This window comes from Eschrichtius robustus, chromosome 8 (genome assembly GCF_028021215.1).
Source record: "Eschrichtius robustus isolate mEscRob2 chromosome 8, mEscRob2.pri, whole genome shotgun sequence".
Lineage (NCBI taxonomy): Eukaryota > Metazoa > Chordata > Mammalia > Artiodactyla > Eschrichtiidae > Eschrichtius > Eschrichtius robustus.
This window is the reverse complement of record NC_090831.1, coordinates 113,700,989-113,706,751: the sequence shown is the minus strand read 5'-3', so window position 1 is coordinate 113,706,751 and position 5,763 is coordinate 113,700,989.

Below are 5,763 nucleotides of genomic sequence, written 5' to 3'. Positions count from 1 at the left end.
AGTTTTCTTGTTATGTCTTTGTCTGGTTTTGGTGTCAGGATAATACTAACCTCGTAGAAAGGGCTGGACAGTGTTCTCTCCATTTCTGTTTTTTTCTGAGTTGGTAAAGAATTGGTGTTAATTCTCCTTTTAAACATTTGGTAGAATTCACCAGTGAGATCATCTGGGCCTGGCTTTTCTCTGTGGGGAGTTTTAAATTTACAAATTCAATCTTCTATTTCTTCTTGAGTCATTTTCATTAGTTTGTGTGTTTCTAGGATTTTGTCTTTTTACCTATGTTTAACTCACTTGTTAACATAAAATTGTTCATTGTATTCTTTTATAGTCTTTTTTATTTCTGTAACGTCAGTAATGTAAATTTTAAAGCAGCTTATTATTTTTATGGTTATTATTACTATTATTTTATCAAATGAAACCTACATAAAACACCAATATATAAAATTGATGAGAGAGCTCCCCCAAAAATCTCAGCAGCTCGATCCCCTTGTCCTCTCTGGGGGCTCCTGAGGCAACCCTAAAAGAACCAGATTACCCTACAGAACACAACTTAAAAGTCTTGTATGTAGGGCTAAGCATTATGTTTGTTTGTTTTTTGTTTGAATTTTAGGTGTATCCAGGATATTCTTGTTCTGGGATCTGGATGTCTGGACTTGAAATGTATTTCTCAGTCACTTCTCTGGAAGTGAAAATTGAAGCAAGACATTTAAGTAGTTAAGGAAAAAACTGCAATCTTCAAAGGATCAGGTCAAGGAGGCAAGTCTGGACCATGTAAGTCAGGTCTGCAAAGTAAAAGGGGAAAAAATAGGAGTATCCAGGAGTGCACAACATTATAGGGAAACAGGAAGTAATTTCAAAAAGATCTTTGGATTTAGTATCTTAGTACAATATGGTACTTTGAATGATTTACAATCAACTGTCACCAATCATAATTATCTGTCCCTTTAGGATATACCTCACTCGGCCTCCTCTCTGATGGTACCCAAAGGCATCTTCATAACTCCAGGAGGTCCATGCCATTTCTAGTTGCTGCCTTAAGCTGCTCCCACAGCTTTGATGCTTAGAGCTTGCCACTTTAGGAATCAAAGTCTTTATCACTTAACTGCTATACTTAGTGCATTATCTCTCTCTAGGTTTCAGCTATTCCTGCTGTGCATTTGCTGGAACAAAAATTCCTTTCTGTCTTTGTGCCCAAAGTAGTTCAACTGAATTGAAAGCTAAAGTATTGTCACTTCCCAACATACTTAAATTCTCTTATCAGAAAAGACACAGTTTTGAATTTTCTATTTGTTATTTATGCCAACTTCCAAAAAGGTTCTGAAGATGTTTACAAGCGTTAACCATGCACATATCTAAGCCACTGAAACCGAGAAAAAATTAAAATAACTTTAGTAATGTCAATAAAGAGATAATTGTACCAGAAAATTTAGGATAAGACAATTCTTGTGACTGAACACCCTATTAAATCTCAAGACGCCTACAGATAAAATAAAGTGGGAATATTGAATAAAGACCTATCTGGGCATTATTTTTTATTGTGTAACAAATGATAATTTTAGTTGAAGAATTAATATATCAGCCAAAAAAAAATCTCCTAGAAAAGTGTCTCTCAAATTTAATGTGTGAACAAATAAGCTGAGAATCCAATTAAAATGTAGATTATGATTCAGAAGTTTTGGGGCCTAAGCATCTGCATTTCCAACTAGACCCCAGACGAAGTTGAAGCACGATAAGATCATTTTGGAAACTTTACTGCTGGCACACCCATATGGCAATTCAGCAAAGAACAATGGCTAAATAATACCAAAAGGAAATTATAGTCCTAAAGTTAAAAATGATATAAAGAAAGCAACTAGCAAATAATCTAGAATTTTAATTACTGAATTAATAATGCCCCTTCTCATTCAAAATGCATTTCAGACTCTTAACTTATGTTTAATATAAAATTTACGAGGATGGCTAGTGCAAAAAAGAATAGGCAATGGGAATGCCACATAAAAATTCACATCAACTGAAACAAATAGATTGCAGCTCCACCTATCAGCCAGAGTAGTAGACAAGGAGGAAAAGTTGCAGTGATTTGAGAACCTGACCAATCACAAATATCTTCTATACTGACAAAATAAAATCCTTGATTAGCCACAATATGCAGTTTTGTCACTGAATGGCAGAAGTCACTATTTATTTGTTGAATAAAAGAGTAAATAAATTAATGCAAAATATGAAACATATAGTTTAGAAAAATCTACAAACCAGATAGTATGGTTGTATTCCTTTAAATCTATGGTATATGAACAGAAATAACTCTTAAGAAATTAAAATTCAGCTAGATTATCACTACTACCACAGGTGCCCATTCTCTACCATCAACCATTCTTTATTTCTTTGTTCTAATTGTTCCTTACATGTAGCATATATTGAGCTTTCTTTTAAAATACTATTTGACAATCTCTGTCATTTAATGGAACATTCAGTCCATTTATATTTAGTGTAATGACTAACAGACTTGCTATTAATTTTCCCATTTAGTATGATTATTACTTATTCTCCTATGTGGTTTCTTCTTTACCTTCTTTCTTTTTGCTGACTTAATGGATATTTTATTCACTCTATTTTTGTCTTTGTTAACTTGGAGTTTCATTACTTCTCTCTAATTAGTAATCTTTTTATCTCAATAAGCAGACGCGTATATTTCCACTATTTGAAAACAGAATACCAAGTATTCCACTCCTCCCCCAACTTGCTCTGTTCCTCAGCTCCACAATTATTTACCTTCTCCATGAGTACCTTTTTCCCTCTATGATTCAGGGTTTCATTGTTCAATTAACTCATAGGTTATCATCTCCCATCCACATGGAAGCTCTGGTCTGAGAGAGATAAGTCTGAAAGTGGCAAGAAGGAGAGAGGAAATAAAGGAGTGGTCAAAAGTGGGGCTCCCTCTTCTTTCCAGGGCCTGAATTTCCTGAAGGAACTTGGAACCTGATAAAGGTGAGAACCCTGGAACCTGGTAGAGGTAAGGAGGTGGCTACTATATATCTTTATTTCTTCCAGCTTTCTTGAGTTAGCAGTGAAAACATGGGTGGGTTGAGGCAGAACAAATAACTTCCTTCTCAGGTAAAGAGCTATGTCAAAAATTAAGAGGCAAAATATACATTTCTTCATGCTCTCTTCAGAAAAACTATTGTGCTTTTGGAGGCAAAGAGAGAGTTCTAATGGTTTTAATTTGGTTCAAAATTAAGAAGTTTGGAGGCTTCATAATGTTTTCCATAGTGGCTGCACCAATTTACATTCCCACCAACAGGGCACAAGGAAACAAGGGTTTCCTTCCCTCCACATCCTCACCAAATATTTATCTCTTGTCTTTTTGACAGTAGCCATTCTAACAGGTGTGAGGTGATAGCTCACTGTGGTTTTGATTTTCATCTCAATAAAGCTGAAAAAATTAACAAGTTTGGCTTAATTCAATTAGCAAATTTGAAGCTGCTTCCATAGAACAAGTTGGCAGGGAAAAAAGGTAAAATTACTAAAGGCTCTATACTTCTATTGATCATGGAAAATGATATACTGTGATATAATAGGAAATACAGTGTTGGTCTTTGTTCTGGTTCCTAGCACAAGAATTCTAAAAACCTTGGAATTTTCTAAGTGATACAGGTGATAGAAGCATCTTTTGTTCCAAAGAGGCAACTCTTGGTGGGTGCGTAGATAGCTTCAGGCTGGGGGTTGGTACCCAGAAAGACAAAATAATTAGAAGCCCCCCCCCCCCCGCAACGTTTAGAGAGAGGAGAGGGACTGGAAATTGAGTTAATATTCAATCATGCCTATGTGAAGAAACCGTTCTTAAAAAACTCTAAACGACAGAGTATGAGGAGCTTCTGGGTTGATGAATGCATTCACATGCTAGGAGGGTGGCCTACTTCAACTCTACAGGAACAGAAGCTTCTGTGCTTGGGATCCTTCTTGACCTCACCCTATGTACCTCTTCATCTGGCTGTTCATTTGTATCCTTTATTATATACTTTATAATAAGCCAGTAATAGTAGGTAAAGTCTCTCCCTAAGTTCTGAGTTACTATAGCAAATTACTGAACCTGAGGAGGGGGTCATGGGAACTCTGATTTACAGCCAGCTCAGAAGTACAGGAGGTCCAGGACTTGAGATTGGCATCTTAAGGGGGAGGAAGTCTTGTGAGACTAAGCCCTTAACCTGTGGGGTCTACACTAACTCCGGGTAGTTAGTGTCAGAATTGACTTGACTTGTAGGACACCCAGTCAGTATCCGGAGAGTTGGAGAATTGGTTGGTGTGGCAAAAAAAAACCCACGAACATTTGGTGCCACGTGCTAGGAGAAAAAACAGTTCATAAAGAAGAAAGAGGTGTGCTTCACCTCATCCTGTATACCAGGAAACAATAGAATCTAAGGAGAGGGGGAGTTCCTTTCCTTGTGGTCCTAAATCAGACATAGCTGAGAATCAACATCAGTGTTTACAGTGCTTTACTCCCTCAAGAAATATATCCACATACATCTGTATTCCATCCTCACAGAAGCCCTTTGAGATAGGCACTATTCTTGTTTCCATTCCCATCTCAAGTTACATAATCTTATTCTCAGAGGTTAAATGTTTTACCCCTGAAACAGAAGCCAATAAGTGGTTTAGCTGCCATTCAAACAAAATATCTGATTCAAAGTTACGGGCTCTTCCCAATATATAACATTGTCAACAACGGTATAGCTGCAGCTCCTTTGCTATACCGTCTTGAAATCATGAGTGAATTCTTCTCTGAAGAATATTTACTAAATAATCTCATTTAGAAAGAAATAGCAGCTGGAATAGCCGCACTGCTAACTCAGTCAATCATTTCCATTATTTGCAATGAATACAAGTAAAGTGTGTGAATATTAGGAACATTGTTTCCTCTTATGTTTTGAAGAATTAAGAAGCATGTGACCATGCTCCAGGATCAACATAGTTTGGGATATGCAACCCCCCTCAACATTCAGAAAATAATCACTACGAGCTATTGAACATCTACTACTTTCCGGTCTCTATGCTACTTTCCATATTTCCTTGACTTTAAAATCCAACAAAGATATTATTACCCTCAACCTACTCTTTGGAACCATAAAGCTCAAAGAGAGTAAATAAATTACCCAAGGTCACACAGCCAGCAAACTGGGATTTGACCTCAAGTTTATCACAATTATAGCAACTGACAGCCATGTTTTCTTTCTCCTTTTCCTTCTTCTTCCTTGGCTAATGTTTTCTTATTCTCACCCATTTGTTTCTCCCTTTCTTGATCTGTTCTGTGGTATAAGGTTCTGTCTACCAACACCATAGAACAAGAAATAGTTTTGTTTCTGGGAAAAGACCTGGGGTACATTACGTAAAGCCTGATTTCTACTTAGACGAATAGGAATCCTTGTACCACAGGCACTGTAGCATATCGGAGAAATACCCCAACATTTATAATTCTATTTTCAGGGTCTATATCATAAGCCTACTTTCTAGGATTAACCAACTTAAAGTAAGATCCTGTGACATGATGAAATTCTCTGCACAGAATTTAAGAATTTCCACTCTTATTCTTGTATTTAAATGTTCTACTAGTGATGAGAATGACAATGAGGGTGTACCTGACTCCCCTGAGAAACACAACTCTATTGATCTTGTTTCCACACTGACTTCAAATAGTTCGTTACTTCAGTGAAAACATTACTTTGGAAATGCTGTCCATAGGTGAGGCATTACAGGGTTACTTATTCTATA